Raw genomic sequence first — 23,084 nt, 5'->3', positions numbered from 1 at the left:
GGAAATGTCGGCATACGTGAAACTGAAAAAAATGCAACTTTGGTGCTTTTCTATTCATCCGTCATGCTTGATGAATGGACATTCGATAATGATCAGCAGGTGTCAGGTAAATGGACGATACGATTATTATAAGTACTAATAATGATGCATCATCGTTATCTTTTTAATTTGACACGCACACGCGCTTTCGATGAAATTAATTCGCAATTTATCATTTCTCTCCGTCGAGGGAAATCTGTTATTTTAATATCACATTTTTTATTATCATCTATTGGCTTAAATATCGCTGCCTTTGAAAATAATTTGTATACTCGCTCTTGCAAAATTTATGAAAACTAAATATTCTTCGCATATTCACGGATTATTTGTATTATAAAAATATTATAAAATGTATATAAATAAATGTATATAAATAAATGTATATAAATAAATATATATTTTTCTTTTTTTATTCAACCTTCAGTTACGCTGCTTTATGTATTTAACACGCATGCTTATACGCGGCGATTTTTTTTCTAAAGTCGCGTATATTCTCGATAAAAAAAGAAAGAGGAGGAGAGAAAGAGAGAGAGAGAACGCTTTTATGAATAATTTATCTTCATCACCGCGACGCCGTACCATCATTGTTTCGTACCACAGTATCTGCGTAGTTAGTATCCTTTGTACGTGAGCAGGATTTTTAACAAAACGATCCCGAACTGAACGATCAAATGGCGGCGACGACGATGACGACGACGACTATATCGCACTTGCCGACGATTTTGATTCGAGGTCGGAAACTTCATTTCCGGATTTGATGTCAATGTCCTGAAATGAAATTGACGCCAATTCGAAAATCAACAGCGCGTTACAAAAGGGTTTATCGCATAGACTTATAAAATAGACTGGGCTCCTACCGTAAGAGGCAGCGTTGAAAGATCTAAAGGACCGAGAGATGAATCCGGGTATCTCTGTCCTTCTCTTTTGTCTCGTGGTGGAGACACTGATGGGATGAGTGAAAACGAAGCGAGCATGCGTGTAGGAGATGAGGGGAAAGCAGTGTGCACTGCACACGCATGCTCGCTTTGTTTTCACTCATCCCATCAGTGTCCCCACCACGAGACAAAAGAGAAGGACAGAGATGCCCGGATTCATCTCTCTGTCCTTTAGATCTTTCAATGCTGCCTCTTACGGTAGGGGCCAGTCTATTCTATAAGGTTCATAGTAGCAGGCCGAATATCGACTCCATCATCCTGGGTGTTAACATTGCTCTTGCTATCTCCTCCGAATGAGTGTAATATAGTAACTGTGTCATCTCTCTATCCAGCCTCTCTCTTCCCCTCTCTCTCTCTCTCTCTTTCTTTCTCTTTCTCGTCGCTTCTCGATAACGCTCCTCCTTCTCTTTCGCTCTCAAAATCGCTTCTTTCACTCTCGCTTCGCGTCTGTTCATTCGTCTGCCACCGAGTTGATTGGGTCCACTTAACCGGGTATATACGCTATGCGACATTACTGCTCTATGGTGTATAGCGAAGCGTGTTGTTGCGTTGCGCATAATCCAGCGAAGGACTGAAACGACTCCCGAGATTGCCGTTGTCTGGGTCTCGTTAAAGGTCTGGAAACTATTGGGGATAGTTCGAGCGAGACTTTCGTAACATCTTGCTATAACGTTTGAGGATGTATCTCGGCGCGACAGCGAGAATAGTTGGACGAAATTTAATACGGCGCCGCGTTAAACGCGCGTATGATTAAACCTTAAGGATTCAAGTTACATTGCCCATATGCGACATGTGTGTGAAATTCTTGTTTCTGTTTATATAATTATACATATCGTTATTATTACAAAATAATATTACTTTGCATGTGTAACTGCATGTTTTTATATACTTTGCTCCAGCGACCAGTATGCATTTTGTACACATCTAGTTTCCGTGTATCGAAGCGTAGGGCTTTGTCGAGACCAAGTGGAGCTCTCTAAGTAACAAGGGTCGACCTAATGACTCGAAAGACCTAGATTATTTTATTATCACGTCGCCAGTGATTTCGGCAACGCGGTCATAAAACGATCCCTCCATTGGCAAAAGTTGCCTCAGCGTGTCAGATAGGGACTCACCCAAACGAATCATCAAATAATTGAATGCGTCAGATAAAGAAGGATTCATTTGCACTTTTTCGCGACTTTGTCGAAACTTGAAATTTTTCAAAGTTTGAAAAATTGGAATATCACATTCATTTTCATCTTCAAACGAGATTTATTTGATTCTTGCTCGGCAACCGCGTGGATTTTCGAAAGTGTGCATCTTTTAGTAACCACGGACTGAATTCGAAAGTTAAGGCCGGTGTCCTTGATCGTGGCTGGGAGGTTAAACGACTAACGGTACGTCTCTATTCACTTCGTGGTCGCCCCACGTAATTCGGTACACGCGAGTCTCCGATGATCGGCCGAGGCGAGAGGCCGACGAGGTGGACATTATCTGTCTTGTCGTGTTACGTGTCTTACAACGTGATAAGCCGACTGGGACAACATTGCTGTACAATCGGGCGACAAAGACGACGTAACGTCGGCTGGTTGGAGACCGATCGAAATCAGTCACGCAAACGAGGATCTGTCTGATAGCCGCGAGATGCAAACTCTTTACAATGTACGTAAAAGTACATCTCGTGTGTAAATATCGAGGCCACAGGCCAATCGTGCGAGACCCTTACGGCCCTTGTCGATGAAAGCGCGGCGCATGTTCTTTATACTCGAAGATTACAATCATTTTCTTAGGAAAAATCAGCCCCCTGCGCGACACAGCTGATGAGAAAGATCTATCACATGTACATATTAATAAATTTTATTTTTCGAGAAAGGATGTTTTGCAGGACCACCTATTTCAATTATTTCACAAGTTTATATATCTAGGAGATATATTATATGAATATATCGAGTGATTGATATAAAAGATGAAATGTAGGTGAAATCTTTTGTTTTAGAAAACAAATGATTGATTGCATTATTTTAAATTATATTATAAGTATATTAGATATACATTTCGTTTTAATCTTTCAATTTTAATCATATTGTGCTATTAGGATAGCGCTTCTCGCTTAATATTTTAATCGAGACATTTATCCCAGAAATGGCGGAAATGCCGCGCTTGATTGGACGGCGAACGTGGAATTTCCTAAATTCGTAATCACGGTGTGACGGGGAAACGCATGGATATGTCGCGGCTGCGACTCAATTATGTATAAACCTCGTGCGATACATGTGCGACGACGACGATGACGCAAGAGTTGAAGTGCGTTTTGCGAGCTAATTTTCGTCTCGGTCGTAATCATCCGTAGGTGGGTGTGTACATGATCTAGATTAGCGGGCTCTTTAATTTAATATAGTAGCTTTTCTAGTCGCTCCATCGCGCAAGATTCGCAGCTCCGTATTGCGAGCGAGCGAGCGAATCGCGTGCTTCGATTAGCATGCGACGCGCACACGCTAGGATAACGTCGTCGTGAGCAGACACGAGGTAATTAAGTCGTATATAAGGATGCGCGGTAACTTGGAAGCGCCGGAAGGCTCTCCGTGGCTTCGTGTTGGTCCCGTCGTCCCCAGCTAAGTTTTCCACACACCTCAGGCACGGTAATATATTCATGACGACGAGCGCTTTTGTTGCACGCGTTGAAGTATAGAATAGAAATTTTCTCCGTCGGGGATCTTCCTTAACAGGATCTTAAAATATGTCATGTATGTGTAAAGATAATTGATGTACGTACACGAATAACATGTCAATTTCTTTTCCCGAAAATGATTGAAATCTTTACTCTTCGCAGAAATTGCAATGGACCGACTTGAAATACGAATGACGCATATGATCCTTTATGGGGATCCTTTATGCAGCTGCGTCCTAGAACCGAATAATAAATTCGTAATAGCATTTTTTTTTGGCCGTTCGTTGTCAAGAGGACATCAGCTGTTAAATGCGTAACCCTTTCGTCGCGACCCTACGCGACGAATCGTTCTTAATGGAAGGGTTCTTAATTAATTAAGTCTTCGACGAAGACTCAGGTGTCCTGCGAAATCTGACGGTCCCTGGTCGACCCTACGGCGGCGATAATGGCGACATTATCATACGCATGACCTACTTAGTCTTGGTTATCGTTGTAAGATTCCTAAATTTGGATCTATCCTAGAGACGCAGGTGTGGAAAGTTCGATTGTTTCTGAGTCAACAACAGAGCTTATTAACCGAATATCATAAGATAACTCGTGTCACAATAATATTGTTTGTACATGGTAATATTAAAATTGAGAGATTATATATATTTATAATATATATTATAAAAAAATTAATAGTATATCTATATCATTTTCTAATTTAATTAAATATGACTTGATGTATGAATGTATGTAAAATATTTGTAGAATAATATTTATATAATTTATAGCATATTTATAGAATAATATTTATATAAAAGAAATATTTATGTTTTCTTATTGATATATAAAATACATTATATATGTATATGGTTTGTTACGTCCACACAAACATAGATAAATCTAATGGACGTTTTACTTTGCAGTAATCGCGTCGTTTAAGCTAGAGAATTAGCTTCTTCTTACGGGTGCTCGATAAATCTGTCTTTAAGGAGTCTCCTTTGCCTTTGCCCCGAGATTTACGATAATGTTACTAACCTCGTTCGTTTTCGGTATCAGCGCATTCCGCCCTGTTCCGAGCGTACTCCTGAAAAATTCGTTACAAAGACCGTTCTCGTGGCGCGCTCCGAGAGCATTATCTGCGTAGCAGATATAGGCAGAAATAATGGTGTTTGCTCGGATCCCGAGATATCATTGTTAACAGCGAGCACGGCCAACAACCTCGTATTTCGGGTAAGCTCGCGATGCTCCCGTAGAAGAGAGCGGTAGATGGCTCAAGTTCCAGGAATCGCTTCACGTATCGTACGTATCTTCAATATTTGAACAATTTTTTTTTTTCCTGATGAAATGAGGCACAATAGTTTTTCATCCGTCATAAGTGCATATCCGTAAATAAATCTCTATCTTTTTTACGGCTTACTTTATCTCCGATATGTATACACACATGTGTGCCGAGCGGGAGAACTCTGGTCCCTTATCTAAAGTAAAGTTGAAAACGCGCAGTATTTTTTTCTGCAGAAGCGCGTATACGCTCGAACGCGTGGCGTATCAGATGTATACGTCGAAGGCTGGCGAGCGCATTAGCGTCTACGACCTACTTGGGTTAAACTTGGCGCGGCTATAAATCAGTTTACGTTGGATTTTATCGATGGTGCTACGTAAGCGCGAGAGGAGAGGTAGAGCTTACGATACTGGATAGCGCATCGCGGTTAACGCAGCGGTTTCCTGTTATCATCCTGTAACTCTGTAAGCCTGATAAGACTCATACTGACCATGTATCTCGTGAGAAAATCTCTATCCTCGACACGATTGTCAGACATGATAACGACTATCTTTGATAATATCATTGTCTTACGCATTTGCGGTTGTTTTCTTTATCGAATAATATTGTCATCGGAAATGCTCGTCGTGTGGGAACGACACTTCACTCATGCTCGCAAATACATACGCATTATCAGCTTAGAAGATTCTATTTAAAATTCGGTCTTCTCATCATATGAACTCATCATAGAAACTCATCATATCTCGGGGAGAAAGTGTTTGATTATAAACGAATATTTTATTCAATATTTATTCACGCTTCGTTGCTTTACAGCTCCTCAATTACTCTAACAAGCAGAAATTCGTGCCGCACGTCAAACAATCTATCCTTCCAGTCTTTCCGTGAATAAAGATTATTTCCGCTCGTGGCGCATACGAGAAAGATTTAACGCGCAATACGAATGACCGAGGATCTCTGACGAGACTCTAACTTTCACGGATTCGAAGCGAGTCCAGACTGCGCGACGATTCGGTTCGTCCAACAAATACACAACACCTTAGAAGCGAGTTTTCCGAAAATCATATCTGTCATTCGACGAGACAAGGAGTCTGAGCGTCTCCTCGCAGCGGTGGGTCGGTCAAAGGCATCGTGAAATGAAGCTCTCTGTATGCCGTGTCGTCATTATTGCAAACCGCAGGTAGACAATGCAGCTCGGGGCGCAGACATACCTCGAGTGTGGCCTTTGTCGAATCGGAAGGAAGATTCGCTTTGCATGCGACATCCTTTTCAAACCGCTCGACGTGACGGCAGCAATCGCGGTGCGGGTGCTGCATGTATATGTTACATGTTCGACGTACATGTGTAGAGTAAGCCTCGTATCGGTTGGATAACGTTAGATTGCTGTTAGTCAAAATCAACTGTACGATCGATTACATCATCGATTACGCACGATGCATTATTTCTCAGGTTGTGCGTTTGCTATGCATATATAGGCATTTAATCATACGATAGATTATTAATCAATCATTATGCCTATGAGCTTACATAAGGTTTACTTTAGATAAAAGGAAAATAAAGATATATACATATGTGTCTTGCATAATAGTGCACAATCATTACATAAGTCCTAACGGATAAAACGTAATAAATTTCAATAATAATGAACTTAACTATTTTTTTTACATGAAATCTCATTTTATTTAGTAATATGTATATTAGCTTTTTTAATTTTTAACAATTTATAAATATTTAATGATTTATTAAATATTTTCAAGTTTACTTGCAACAAAAGCATGTACTTGGAACTTTGCGCTTTAATTCTTTTTATAAAATTAACAGTCAATTAAAGAATGATTCTGACGAAAAATTTAAGGAGTCGTCATTAGCGAATTAAAAACACGGGTACCAATCAAGGAAAGCCTTCTTGCTAAATTCGCTTTCAAATAGGAAAATGAGGAAAATTATTACTCGCATTGCGAAAGTCACGAATCGTATCTAATGACGCGCACGAAACGACGAACCTTTAACAAGTTTCTTCCATATTACCTCTCAAAATTGGTTTATTATTTGCTCTCTTTCGGTTTCCCCATCGAGAGACTCTAGCACACGTGCGCGAATTTGCATTAAGTATTATGCGCTTCGTGAGAGAGTTTGATGATGTCTATTATATTCACTATTACGTCGCTATAAAAATATCGCAAAAACTATATATATTTTCAGCAATTATTACAAAATTAATCATAGGTTTTCTTTTATGAAAACAACAAATTATATAAACTCGATATATTGTCTAAAATATTACTGATAATTTACTCAATAATATATTGCATATATACCGTCATATTTATCAGATTATATTAGAAACTTGAATAACACCATATTACATATCATATTTATCAGATATTAAAATTCACATACAAACACACTATAGCTCATATCAGTTTCGTTTCTCTTTATCTCTTCGAAACAAGATACGAACGAAACAAAGATACTGCAATCGAGAAGAAATCAGAATAAATATTTATTCACAAAATATGTAACAATATTGTAAAGAGAACAAATCAATCATGTTCTTTTTAGAGAACGTCAAATATTACAATTTATAATAATTATACATAACGAGCTTAACGCACGAATGACTGTGAACTACTTTTATACATGACACGCTTCTCGTGTTAACTAAAAGAAATTGAATGCAATCTTAATGATCATTAGCAGACCGTATAATCAAGCCCTTACTACTACGCAGCGAAATATACGCAATGCTTACGCGTATATGCAATCGGGGTGAGAGTGAATATCCACAATTATCTTACACAATATTGCAAAGTGCGTACAACGAGTTTCGTTCAATCTTCACAATTAGCTTTCTTGGAAAAATTATTCATAATTCTCTCGAGGGTTTTATAGCAGAAGCAAATGAGGATACCTCGGATTTGCGCGATAATAATAATCGAAATACATATTACCGTATATGTGTGAAAATTATCCACATACAGATTCTCGGATAATTTTACAACGATCGACTCTAAAAGCGCGATTTTATAAACGGTTCTCTTTCTCTCTTTCTCCTAAATATTCCACCTAGAAACTACGGTTTTTTTCTGAACGATAATCAGGGTACCGCGCATAATTCAGCCCTTACTCCGCCGAGATCTGTACGATCGTCCACGCCGATACTTTCGCCTAGCCCTGAGCTAAATCTCCTCGCGACCGTCCGATTACGACTCGTTGGCAGTAACGTACGCAGAGGTACTAAAGCGCGAGCGTGTCTGCCTTAGTGGCACTTTAATGCCACGGTAGCCACCTATATACCATAATACATCCGATCTCTCTTTCTCTCTCTCGTAAAACTAATTGCATCAGGCCTCGTTTGTATCACCTCCTCCCGCGCGATTTCTTCCCCTCCCTGCCCGTCGTCCGCAGCTTGCCTAACAAAGGTAGAAAATTGCTCGAAGGGGAGCTCCCTCTTTTCCCTCTTCCTCCCCCGGTCCCGCTCGCCGAGCCTGTTCCCCCTCCCCCTTGCCACCTTCTCCTTATTACCGTCTCGCGCATACATATACCGTTGCATGTGTGTCAAAGCGCGATGATAACGAGAATGTATTATACAGTGGACGATAGTAGGATGTAAATTTTGCAAGTTTAAAGCAGCGATCGTTATTTTCTTCCAGATAATATCGGACACTGCATTTTATTATATTTGAATTTCGCTACCTCTGCGTATATATTTTGATAATAATGTGATCACACACGATTCGTTGTGGTATCGAGTAAGCGAGAGAGCCGTTCGTTCGAGGCAACGCGAACTATTTCCGAGATAATAATTCGAAGTACCGTATCAAGTTCTGCCCGCTAACAATAAGAGGAAATTTAAACGGCTGCGGTTGGCAGTAGGTCAATTGACCGCTTGCTTAAGAATGGAGCGATTCTTTGATCTCTGTACACGATACTATACGATAATTAAGCGATATTTATAAAATTTTTAAAAATTATTAAAACGAATATAACGATGCAAGTGTGTTTAAACCTCTATTATCCACATATATCCAAGTATAAACACATTATTCAATTTTTTATAGCTTTATTATTAAACATTTATGTAAATAGTGTTATTTAATCTGTTAATATTTACTCTGTATAATTATATAAATAATATTATTTAATATTATATAAATAATATTATTTAATATTATATAAATATTGTTATTTAATATTAAATATTAGTAACAGTATTATTTAATATTATTTAATATTCTGAAAACTGCATGATTGATTTTTATACTTCTTTTCCATAATATCATTATATATATGATATGTGATAAAAAAATGCTCGCTCCTCGACGTTAACGTATCTTTGTCTCGCTCGTTGATGAAAAGCTATTCATAAACAAAGCTATCGTTAGCGGAACCACGCGCGCTCATCGCTCACCACGAGATCGCGTGGTGTAAAGATTAGCAAATAATATCGGGGCCAAGGTTACTACGAGCATGTGCTGCGTCGTTCGCCACTGCTGCAGAACAATGAGACTTCATGCAAGCCGAGCACACCGCGGCGTATAATCGGCGTTGAGTCGGTTCTGCGTGCAAAAATGTTAATTCCATCGGAAGACCATTGTTCTAAGCATTCGGCCAGATCGCGTTCCTCCGCGGCCTCGACTTTTCCTTCATTTCCACCGATGCATCTTCGCATATATTTCCGCTTCTCACGGCTACAGCTCGCCGATGGATATCGTCGAATGCTCGGGTGCGGGAATTAATTATTTATTATGCATTTTATGCACATTTTATATCGCGCTATACAGTTATTTACTCGGCGTGCAATTAAATTTGACGATGGATGGTCGGTGATTAGTTTGTCATAATCGAATATCGCGCGGTAAATTATAGCTATTAATCAGAGCATATTTGAAGGGAAATTTTTTTTGTATATTAAAATATGTTATTTAATTTATATGTAATATAAATTTATATATAAATTTATAATAAGTCGTGTTTGAATTTTGTCCTTCGCGTCCAAGAAATTTTTTGATACAAAATTGGCATCGAACAAATCATATACAGCTCGCTTTTAGGTAGCGAACGGTGTTAATTTCGAATTGCAACTAGGATGAATTTCATTTCGGTGTCGATGATTACTCGCAAATATACGAGTGATGAATCATACATAATTCAGTCGCGCGAATATATACTTAATTAACATATCTGCTAATCACCGCTGTCCTATGCTGGGAATTGAACCGCGCGATCGCTCTTGTGATCAATCACCCGGTTGATTTATCGATTCCGCAATCTCGCATCTTGACATTCTCAAGTGCTATCTGAAGTTGACTTTTTTCTCTTCTTTTTCTATGTGTTATTTATTCATGCAAATATCATACGATAAAATAATTAGACTTGATTTTGACTTTTAAATTGTACTTTAGGCACACAAATTGCTTTCTCGAGGAAACACGTGATTATGAATCACGTGACTTATAGCTTATACAGCCTTGTTTCTGCTTATTTACGTGGCATGTTTTAAGCTTAATTAAGTAAATATTCTTTTGATAACTATTCTTGATATTTTCTCTGAACAGTAATTCTATGAAAGGTAAAGATAAATCTTGATTCTTCGTTCTTCACGAATAAACTTTACTTATGACTCCGGAAGTCGAGCAGAGTATCAATTATATTATTACCCTGTAATAAGAGGCACATAAAGTGTTCGAAGAATTGTTCGCGCGAGCCGCAATATCAGTTCCATGAATTTTCACGGGGAGTTAAATAGCCGCGAGATATTATCGTTCTCTTCTGCACCTGGTAAAACGACATTCAGGGTTAAGCAAGCGTAGCCATCGGTCAGCACTTCTTTCAGCCACCTATCAACAGCTGGGGAAGCAATTAAACGGCATTAGAAGGCGAGGAAGAGGAGGAGAAAAAAAGAAGCAGAAGTACGTTGAAAGTTAAAGCACGGGAGATCAGCGGGGCGGACGGGGACGGCCGGTACAGTGGACTCATGTCAGATGTTAATTAAGGCCAAGGAGCGGAAAACGCGCTGGTCTCTCCCGCGAAGGGTGTCGCAAGTCGAGATATGGTCGGTCTTTCCGCCCCACCATCAAGCTGCCACCACCAGTGACGATATACCTCGAGGAGAGCGTGTGCCAGGATTTTTATCCTGCGGGAGTTACAACGGGGGAGGAGAGGGCTTTACAACCTACCGGTTGTCCGTCGTTATGAGGCAGCCAGCCTATGCTCGGATCGCGGTTACTACTCTCGGTTGGCTCTTAGCCATCGAGCTTGGCGATCGCCTGGTCGACTCGACCAGGTGGGGGATAAAAAAAGAAAAGAAAAAAAAAGTAACAAGACAAAGGCAGGTCAGGAACAGCGCGGAGCGATCGATTGCATCACGGAAGCCGATGGCTTCGCCATCGTCTCGACTCCTCCGATCGAACGGAATTGGGCTAATACGACCGATACAACGATAATAGATGTAACATCGAGGAGAGGCTGATTATGAGACGTCGCGAGCACATAATCCATTTAACGTCGTAGCACTGACCTGACATCGTGCATGATCTTGGTATGCGTCAACGCTGAATCGCGAATTAATTCAATGCCAAAGGCACGAGAGGAGAGTAGTTAATATTACATAGAATTAATATCATATTAATATTATAGAATTAATATTAAATAGAATGGTGTGTTATATTACAGTGATATAATTGTATCGGAGAATGATGACACTTGTCGCGTTTTAATTCAGCATTAAAAATAGAACATCTATTATTAATTAAATATTATATGTATATACATTGATCAATTATAAATTATTATGTCAGTGAAACACGATTATAAACATTGAGCAATCATGTTGACTTAAACATCCGATAGACCTTCATTTTGAGTAAATTGTGATATCATAGTTGATACTAGGTTCAGTAATGACTTTGTTACGACGTGCTTAACGAGATGCTTATATTACAGCGCATCGAATACTAATTAAAACAACTTACTTATTAACGCTCAAAATCTTAATTAGCGGTACGGGTCGTCGGGATAATCGTCGATCGATTATCGAAGCGACATCGTTCAATCTCGTCAGCCTTCATCTCCGGGACTCGTCTTGCGAAACGTGCTGCAAAGAGCCGCGTTTTACCGAGTCATGAAAATCGTACGACAATTTCTTCTTTCATCTCCTCCCATCCCTCTCTCTTACATCGCGACTATGATCGCAGCCTGGCTATGCGAGTAACGGCGATCCAAGTGTAGGACGATAAACTTTCGAGCACACACAACACGGTGCGCGGTGCAAAATGCCAACAGCTCCATCGGCGATCTCTGACGCAAGATTTCCCTCCCACCATCTCTTTGCCGTCGTACGCGCGCGCGCTCGTATGTGCAACGCAATCGCAGCCAATGATTCGGATAAAAGATATAGCTTTCGTATCCTTGAGCCTTCGGTGTATGCGTTACGTTAGTATGTCTTTTTTCCAATAAAATGATATTACGCGAGCTGGAGTAGCATCATCGTTTTGATATCTCCGCGAAGATTCATACATTTCAAGTCTGACGCTTGTACGTGATTTTCGGGAAACTTTCGTCGAATGTTAGCTGGATTCGGGTTTCGCTGGAAAAGTTCGATATTACCAAAGTTCAACTCCGGAAAGAATTCAATCCGTGGCTCTCCCTAAGGAAGCGTCCGACTGAGCCAGGTGCCAGGAATATATCCGCGACGTCGTTCCTGTAAATTGAAGCGCGCGTTCCGTGACGCCTCGGTTGCCACCGGGGAAAGCACCTACGGGGGCTTACGGGACGCGGGCGAGCAACCGAGTTGTTTGCCGCGAGGTTCCTTGACTCCCTCGCCATTTTTCCGGCGGCGGGCAACGTTCGCCGTATTTGACTTGGTAATGCTAAAGGTCTCGTACGGTTGCTCGTTTTCTCCGTCCCTCTCCTTTTCTTTCGTCGCGTCGACGCGACAGCGCTTACACGTAGTGGTAGGTCCTGAACATCGTCTTCTTATCCTAGGACAAGCACGTCGCGCTCGAGAAAGTCTCCGGAAGGCGACGAGCGCGCGAAACGATACGACGACGGTGGTTTTGATATCCCGCGAAATGGCGCATTCCGTATTTTCCATCCGACCCGGCGGGAATAGCCCAATTGCGATCGCGAATCTCGCTTCATCTCCCCTTTTCCGCCGCGAGCTCTTCAGACTCTTCTTTTCTCTCTCTCTCTTTCTCTTTCTTTCTTTTTGTCTTTCTTGCTCTCATTCTATCCCAGCCGGTCGCTCTCATTCCTCTCGCGTGTCCAGTTTGTACACTGACCTTCCTCAAGGCCTTATCTGCCACCGGAGAAATGAACAGGACTTTATGCGAGCATTACACTTGCGATCTTGGTCGTCGAATCGTCGCGATTGTCGTGTATGCGTATTTTACGAGTTCAAAGCGGTTGCTCCAACGTCTCTGCATCTCTCTGGAAATTGAATACCTACGATAGCGCGGGTACAACTTGAGTTTATCACGCTATAACGCGATACTAAGTCTCGATTCATGCGAATAATTGCGATAAATTATTAACTCGCTATCGTCTTGTCGATCGATTTCAAACGACGTTTTATTTCGGCGAACGACGAGTTTCTTCAGCGAGTTTTATCAGATTCCAGTATTGATTCATTAAGATTCGCGCGATATAATTCGTCGCTATAAATTACCCTTTGGACGAGGGTGCTCGAGTCTGACAAACTCCGTTGAATATTCATGCGCACGATATTCTGACACAAAAATGGTACAAAGAGTAATCACGATGTGTTTTTCATGACGAATACACCATCGTAAACATTTACATCGGCGAATTTTACGACTCCGTGCCGTTGTAAAATTACGAACTCGATAGTGGCTTTTCGGCGAGATATACTTGTCGGAGGCGAAAGGAGGAAGTGCCACGGGCTTGATCGTTTCAAAGAGAACAATGGAGATTTCAGACGGAGAACGAAGAAGAGAGAAAAATTATTTCATAGTTTCCCTCTTTTTTACCTTCCTTTATGTACACCGGCGAGCTCCTGTTACTTTTGCTGGCCTTGTGAGCATGACGTGTAAGTAAACTTTACTTTATCCGAGACGATGCGTTTTATTAGCTCCGGCTAAAGGATGCGCATCTTCGAAACGACAACTTTCTTCGTCCCTTCTCGAAATATACCATTATTTGTGTTCAACATGTGCTGTACAAGCATTGCATCAACGTATCCTATTACAAATATAAAGAACAAACGTATCCCTTAGTTTATTTCAATATTTATGAGATACAAATGCAGATATTAAATTAATAAAAAATTCTTTTCTTTACGTAGCCAATATAATCTAATAAAAAAAATACATATCAAAAATTCAATTATGCACTTATGGACTCTGTTTATTCTTATTAAAACTTTTCACGACGAAAGTAATAGCTTTGACGATTGCAATTGACCTTAGGCAAAAAGATGCAAAAAGGAATATAAATATTAAAAGTAAATAGAGATAATCTAAAGACACCATAATATAAGAAAGTACCGTTATTCCGACGCGTTACACCGCGACGGGAGTTATGTCGTGTCGTGAATAATGTCAAGGGAGAGAGAAAGAGAGAGAGAGAGAGAGAGAAGAAGGGAGCAAAAAGAGAGATACAACAGGCGGGAGATAATGCGATGAACAGCACGGCATCGGACTGGCCGTTAGTTTATTGTCACGTCGTGGCGGTTGCACTATGAAAGTATCGCAATAACGCGATTCAGTTATGGCTGCGCACTGACGCGAAGCCTTCAAGGTCAGCGCAATCATCTCCTTCGTTCGCTCGAGAGCAAGTCCGAATTTTTCCCGCGCGATAATGCGAGAAATACGCGAATGCAACCTATCATTGGGACTCTCCGCGCACGAGCAATCCCCGTATACATGAATTTATGCGGCAAAAGCAAAAACGAGCGCGCGGCTCGATTTTACGTCTGATAACGATCTAACGGATGTGCGCAGCGCTTACTTTAATGCGATATCTGTCACGATAGTTATCACCGGCTAACTAGCGGGCGCACTGTAGGTTTCTATATCCGACTTTTATGCACGTATTATGTAAAGATTTACAGAGCGACACATGTAATCTTTATTAATAACATATTTTTTCCGCGGTACCGGTTTGACGTGATTTTTCGAGTGAATTTCGAAACTATCGCGCGTTCCTAGAGCACTAGGTTTCAATATATGCAGTTCAGATGTACGAAATATGTAAAAATAAACGGAATATTCAATATCCGAAAAGAATAGTTATTGTAAGCTGCTTTGAATCAGAATGCAAAAATAATTTAGTCCGCGCGGGGGTTAAAGGTTTATGATAATTTATGAAAAACCGGTATAGTCGCTGGCGTAAAAGTCGCAACATTGGACCTGTTTGCTCGCGAGACGTCCTCGAGAGAAGCAACAGGGTATTCGTTCTCGAGAAATATTTTCTCGCATCGAGAAAAATGTCATTATCTCGCTCAATATATCGGGATCGACATCGGTACCGATGCTCCGAGTTTGAAAGATCGTCTCATTAAATCGCACTTCCTTTAGCGTGTTGTCGTCGAAACTCGTTGACGCGACTGTACACGGTCGTGCAAGCTCGGACACGTTTTCCTAACTTCCTCCCTCACTCTCCGTCTCCTTCACGACGACAAAAAAAAGACATCCTCTCCCCCACGTCCCTCGCGTCCCTCGACGGCGAATCATTCGGCGCCGAATCGTACGCAATCGTTGCACCGCGGCGCGGCAACATTTTTTTACATAATTTCGCTCGCAAATCTTTGCATAATCACACGATCGCATATTCAGATGCGGCAATATTTAGCGAACGGATTAGGATATAATATTTATAGACTTGCCTGTGGACCCTTCTTTCGAAAGCTAGTGTAACGGTATTTAAATACAGAATAGTTTTATATTTTAAAATATTAATTGAAATTGAACGAGTTGGTGAAATAAATGAATACGCTAAAAATATAGAACATAAAATTACAGAATAGAAATAATATGAGAAAAAAATATTAATGTTAATGATTCGTTATTTATCTAAATACATATTCCAAATTATTATTTTAATATGAATTTATATTTATATTAATATGAATTATATGAATTATATTATTATGAATTTATATTAATATGAATTTATATTTATATTTACGCAAATTCTGCGTTATTTATCTACATACATATTCCAAATCTTTATTTTAATATGAATTTATATTTATATTAATATGAATTATATGAATTATATTATTATGAATTTATATTTATATTTACGCAAATGCTGCGTACACTATAAGAAATTTTTATTTAAAGAAGAAATAAAGTAAGCAATGAGAGCCAATTCGCGCAATTGCTTATTTAAGCAACAGAAAAGTGCATTATGAAATTTATTATTTTTTAAATTCTCTTTCTTTTAGAATACAAAGTAAAATACAAAGATTTTTTTCTTAAAAATTTGCTGTTGAAAAAATGTTTGATCACACTAAAAAATCTTCTCGAGTTGTCTTCAGTTTTGTTATGGTCAGAATTGCTGGCAGAGATTGTACCGGATCGTGCAGGTTGGGACACGTTTTCCTACCCTTCCCTCACCTCCCCCACCGCCCTCTCTTCCCTTCTGACCTCTTCTTTTTGCTGCCCCTTCCCCTTCTCCGTCTCTCTCTTTATCTCTTCGCAGAGTGCAACGAGGATGAAGGGAGCGGAGGGAATTGCGGAGCGGCGGACTCGTATAAGACAGAGAAAGAGAGAGGTTCGAGCGAGCAAGTGGACAGTATATTCTCCGTTTCTCCTGCTCTATCCCCGAGTTCCTCTCTCTCGCCTTCTTCCTCACCTCCTCGGGACAGTGTACGAGCGGAGCATTATAACTCGAGCCGCCCCTCTCTCCTTCGCGCTGCAGTCTTTCTTTCCTCCGTCGTTGCCCTCACCTCGCTCCTCGCTCCCCAACCCCCTTCCCGCCTTCGCCCGCTGCCTTTCCGTCCCTCGAGCCACTCTTGCCCCCTGCACGAACCTCCTCTCCTTCTCCACCTCTTCTCCTCGCGACGAGATGCAGGGACACGCGGCTCCGCTTCTCGCGAGTAAAACCGTCCTTGATCCCCGGGCCACGCTCCATACGATACGAGAGAGGCACATGGAGAGGCTCCTCTACTCCCCGACTCTCCCTCTTGTTCAGCACGTGGTCACCGCTGACGTCACGAGGCGCACTGCTCGACCGCGAGCATCGTCACGAAGAGAGGCTTAAGCCGGTTCCACATCGCGTCTCGCGGCTTGCCCTCGAATACTACAACACTTTCTCGATGTAAACATCTTTGAGGAGAGTCGACGAACTCTCGAAAACTCATCGACGAAATTCTATTCGTCCGCTAGACTAACAATCTAATCTATATGTCAATGAATGTCCAATTAATTCGATCTGAAAAAGTTTTATATCATATATACTTGTATACTTTATTGATATAATTATTGTGTGAAAATTAGGATGGAGAAACAAGAGTGAAGAAATCCTGATAATGATGTAAATCTATGTGAATCTAGCATTATGTAGATATCCGAGCACAATATGCGTTGCTGTCTATTATGGGATGCGTATCGTTACGTGATCTCTTAGTGTGCGTTGTACATGTGCAACACCGACAATTACGCACTAGCTTAATGGCGATAATTTCTGATGGTGACGCGTGTATATATTTGCGGCTCTTTCGACTAAATTATTGCAGTAATCGCTTGTTGAATTTTTAGCGTCTTGGAAAGCGAGAGAAGAATATATCTATATAATAATAATCATCATATTTACGCGATGCAAACCGAGATGCCGGTTTACATCGAATCTAAAAACGTGAATGATTCGAAATTTGTATCGTGAGAGAAAATCTAAATAACTCGTAGGGTATATTTTTACAGTTGGAAATCTAACAAGTGTGTCACTTGGGTTCATATTACATAACATAACACGGTCAGACCAATGATAGGACACCGAGTACAGCTGACTCGTTTCACATGTGATGTTTGATTATTTTTCATATCAGTGAAAGACCTGTTTACGTATAACGCGTGTCAGTTTCGTTTTATTATCGAATCGTTAGATGTATGTAGCTATTTCTGAAGAAGTATCCCTTTATATTTATATCCTGAAACTACCTCTTCCTGGAACTACCAGCCGTACAGGATCCTTTCGACATCCCCTTCTTCGACACGTGGTCGATCCTGACGTCACGCATCGTACGATCGCAGGTAATCTCGAGATTCTTCTCTCGAATAGATTTATTTCTTGTGATTTTTTTCTTTTTATTAATTAACGAAAAAAAAAACACAAATGATGAGGATATTTTTTCAATTAAATTCAATTATGAAAATCACCGCGGAAAATTTATTTTAAATTCTTCCTTTCTGCTTTGTGCAAAATGAAAAAATTATCTCTCTATTTTCCTTCTTCATCGAGTTTATTTATAAAAGCGTCGCGAGCGTAATAATATCGGCAGTTGCATTCAGACTCAGAGACCTTGGCAATCCGCCAGTGTCGCAACCGCGCGGCGAAATATATTCGCGACGAAAGCAGGTTGACGGAAACGGACGACGGAAATAGGCGAGGATGTTTGACGCGAGTGCGCACGGGAAATCTACGGAATCGGTTCATTGTTGCGAGCGTGAAGGCGAAAAGCCGTGCGGGATGATGAAACGGCTTGATGCAATACACCCTTCGGTCATATACATAAACCGTACCAGGTGTTCGCGTGGGAGAGGCAAATTGCGCGCCCGGTACTTATTGACAATAATTTATTCCACATCTCTTCATTTAACGCTTGCGTTTCCGCGCATTAACGGGCGATAAATTACCGTTGAATTTCTTTACCGATTAATTATCGCGAGTTTAATTTACTTAAATTATAAAAATTAATTTTCAAAACGAATCGAGAGTAAATACGACGTTGATCGTTCCGTCTATTTATCGTTTACCTTGCTCTTTTAATTCGCCGTCGATAATCGGATCGAACTACACGTCGCTGATCAAACATTCGCTATCGAATATTTATTTGTTTCCAGCTCATCCCGGCGTTCGCTCGAATCGTATCCACGAGCGCAAATATGCTTACTTAACAGTTCATCGTGCCGAACTCTCGGCCGTATTAATCACGCGCCCCGTGTATATATCGCGTCGCGATGCGACTTGGCCGTAATAGCGATATTATGACAGCAAATATTGACCTCCGCGCTCTCGCTCGGCTCGACGGCATCAATCTTGGAAATCCCGAACATCTCTCCGATGCGTGCGTGGCCGGTGCCATCGGAGTAAACGCGGCGTGGCGGTGAGCGCGAGACAGTAACGGTATCGCTGGTAATTTATTCGTGCTCGATGCTGGAAAGCCACGCCGAGCGCCCCGAAGCGCGGAGCCGGAGCCGGAGATGATCGGCCGCGTGTCTACTTTCTCCAAGGTTACCTCTTCCGTCGATCGGTCGTTCCCGCGCGCCGTAGGCGCGTCCTCTCGCCTGCTTTGCATAAAAGCGCGCGCCCGGAATAATAACAATATGTGCGCGCGATAAAATGGTTAATGGGCGACCTCGCTGGGCGCGAGATAAATCCGCGACGGTCCAACCTGGCCGGCCTGGCCGTTTCCGACGCCTTCCTCGTCCTTCGTCGCGGAAACCCGTGCATATTCATGCGAGTCCCTCGACACCGGTCTCTCGTTATGTGGCACAGCCGAGGGGATAAACTTACGAGCGATGCACGCTATACTTAGGCGCAACATCAACATTTGACGGCGCGACCGACTGTGTAAATTGATGAAATAATAATTTATAAATAGAGCGTAGCAATTATAGCAAAGATTAATATGATTACGGCTAGAACAGCTTATTATATTCGAAGGTGTTCCAGTAATTGCCATCGCGATAAATCGGGAGCCAGACGTCGCGATCGTAGCTTATCCACGTCTGCCCCATTCAAACGAATTAATTCAATGATAGATCTCTCTCCGCGCTGGAAAGTCCGCTGTCCTTGCATCAGCCGTTCTAATCGCATCGAAATCCTTGATCGCGTGGGCGTGGGGTTTCGACCGAGTCCGTCTACAATTTTCTGACGAGAAATCGAGCGACTTTGGACTTTCGACGGGACGGCACGAAATCGTCGCGAATTCAACGCGTTTTAATTGAAAAAATCCAATGTATCTCCGTGATACCTAAACAAAGGCTCGACGGATCGATGGAATATCGCATTATGGGCTTACATCTCGCAACGACGGCGAGGTGGTGCGTACGGAACGTACGAGAAATACGCATATAGGCGAGCCTTAGAGATTGTAGGCTCGGTGTTAGGGAGCCCAAGGCCAACACCTGCATCACACCCCACCACCGATGCTACAATAACAACAACACCGACGAACGCCGAGAGTGTATGCGAGCGTGCGCGGACAGAACTGTACCAATACCAGTTTCCGCTCTTAACTGCCATTAAATATACCGGCACTTTGTCCTTCTTCGTGTCCCTTCTCGTCCCTTTCCTTCCCCGTCGCAGATCACGCTGGGTACGAGACGACGGACCAGACAATTTATAGTTTTATCCTGATAAATTAGATAGCGTTAGGAAGCCACTTATCGATAACGAGAGGATTTTGCGTAAAACGATAAAATTTGTAAATGGATATTAAAATGGCGCCGTTAGTTTGTAACACGCTTCATATTATCTAGATTGCATTTCTTAAGAGTAGGATGTATCAATTGTAAGATTGTGTTCTCTTTTTTTTTACAGAAGAATTTCTTCGATATTGGAGTACGAGTTCTAGGAAGTCGAGATGCCTGTATAAGGAAGCGGATTACCTCGGGAAATAACTGTAATGTAATTCTACTCCGTTAATCATTCATCATGCATTTTTTCGGTTCTCGATAAATCATAAATGGTGTACGTTATAATAATAATAAAGCCTTAAGGTAATATGTTGATTTAGTTCGAACATTGAAAAAAGATTGGAAACGCGTTTGAGAGAGTTAATAATTTAAAATCTTTTATATTTATTTGCGCATATATCAAGACAAGCCTCTTGTAGCCAAGTTTATATATCTCTGAGCTCTAGTACAACTCTCTCTCGGATAAATATTTGGTCGCTGGGAAATTACAGATGTATTCAGTTCGACAGATATATTATGAGTCCGTCTAAACCTGGGAGAATCCGGGTGGAATCCTTCCACCTGGAATGACGGAGAACGACCATAGTCCGGTCGGTTTTTTCTACCTGCACGCATTTAGCAACTGCGTTTTCACTTTCGCTTCCTACGCATCACAACGGACGCGGAAGGCGAGTGAAAGAGAGAAAGAAGAGACGAAAAAGGAGGTTGCTAGCGCGAGGAAAACAGAGAGAGAGAGAGAGAGAGAGAGAGAGAGAGAGAGAGAGAGAGAGAGAGAAAAAGAGAGAGAGAAGACCTGTCCTGTACTTTATAATGCAATACGTTACGAGCGGCCTGCAGCGTGGGCCGACGTATCTGCCCAGCTGTCCCGAGCTCGAACCCACGTCTTCCACCTCGACACGACCAGGTCCACAACTCCGCGGTAGCACAACTCCGGTTCCAGATGACCAGTTTCTCTCCAGGCAGTCCCGCCGTCGTCGACTCGAAACTGCGGATACCTGGTCTCGACCAACGTTGTTCGAGCGCTGGCCGACCAGTCAACCAACCAGCCAGCCAGCCAGCCAGCCAGCCAGCCAGCCAGCCAGCCAGCCAGCCAGTCAGTCAGTCAGCCAGCCAGCCAGCCAGCCAGCCAGCCAGCCAGCCAGCCAGCTCAGTTAACCAGCCGTGCTTTGCGATGGCATTGATGCGGTTCACCGAACGGCGAAAGTAATGCACCGTGCATACATACATATATATACAGGTATCGCGCATAGGTATAGATAGATAGGCATATACGTGCGCATGATCGCCGTGCGGTCGGTGCACACTGCGGACCGCCAATCTGTCCCTCGTGTACAACAGCACGCGCCACTCCGGCTCCTTTCTAGGTTACTACGAATATGCGTAAAGACGACGTACGGCGGAGAGACGCGGTTACCTTTCGCCGTCGATTACCGCCTTCGCTGCACCGCGCTACTCCCTCTCCCCTCCCTGCTCGTCTCTCACCTATCGTTTCCTCACTCGGGGGTATTTCTCGAGGTCGCGGGGTTCGTAGAACCGACCGAGGGCGGCAGCCTGCTATGAGGTTCCCCGTAGCAGAAAATCACGTACGCGGTATTTTCGAGCGAGCCGATCACGCGATGCGTCCTGAAAGTCGTTATTTGCCGCGAGCACGTTGTTTACCCGATATTCTATATCATCAGCATCGTAATTAGATCGACACTTTATACGTCGAAACGTTGCATAACGCGGCACGTATTTTTAGAAATAATAATGATAATAATTATAACGATATATAATAAGAGATATGCACGCATGTATTTGATCTAAAGTAAATCACTCGCCGTCGTCAATTAACAAAAACAATATCGCGATCTAATTAAATTACATGCAAATAACGTAACAGACGTTATCCATATATCCCATCGTTCGCGACCGAGTCAACTAGGCGTCGATCTTAATGCAAAAGAGGTGATGTATTGACATATTCAGATTGGCGGTGACGGATTATCGCGCGTCAATCGGAAGACATTAGACGCGCATCGCGGAAGCGACGTATGCCTATCGATGATAAGAAGGGTGACCGCCAAGGACGAGGAAGCGCGAACCACCTTTCGATCGAACGGGCTGCTGCGCCCGACGATATCGCGATCGCGTTCGTAGTATTTTCCCATTAATAACTCCGGTCCGATCGCATCGCCGTCACCGTCGAACGACGATCTATGTAAATCGCAACCGGTCCTAAACGCTCTCCATAGTCCTACGCTCCGCGGACAGCTCCGAGATATTTCGTAATAATTCCGCGCCGCGCGCGCACTCATGCGTGTCGCGACCTGGATCTCTCCTCTCTTTCTGCACCTTCACGGAGTATAGTCGGTTTCCGATGCATGACATTAGGCAACGAGAGTCGTACTACTCGTGGTCGGAAACGCTGCTCGCTGCGAGTGCTCGGAAGAGAGGGAGAGAGACGTTCTCGCGCTTCGAACCGAGTCTTTAATACGCTAAATTAGAATATAAATGGCTGCGTTGGCGGCAAGCTTGTTGGAGATGCAGTTGCAACGCGCAATATCGTTCTTAATTCGATCGCTACCTGTGCATTATTTGCATAGAGTTGG

At 42.1% G+C, this 23,084-nt stretch overlaps 1 long non-coding RNA gene across 1 annotated transcript in view; it reads left to right on the top strand.

Moving 5' to 3' along the window:
- LOC112639771 overlaps positions 1-21,536 on the top strand; it is a 64,069-nt gene extending 42,533 nt beyond the window's left edge. The window contains exon 3 of the long non-coding RNA XR_003123666.1: positions 20,618-21,536. This is a non-coding gene — a long non-coding RNA (uncharacterized LOC112639771). The remainder of the gene's footprint in view (positions 1-20,617) is intronic.
- Positions 21,537-23,084: the final 1,548 nt, after the last annotated feature.

The sequence above is a fragment of the Camponotus floridanus genome, unplaced genomic scaffold (genome assembly GCF_003227725.1).
Source record: "Camponotus floridanus strain SB8 unplaced genomic scaffold, Cflo_v7.5 scaffold9, whole genome shotgun sequence".
Taxonomy (NCBI): domain Eukaryota; kingdom Metazoa; phylum Arthropoda; class Insecta; order Hymenoptera; family Formicidae; genus Camponotus; species Camponotus floridanus.
This window is presented reverse-complemented; position numbering and strand designations above follow the sequence as displayed.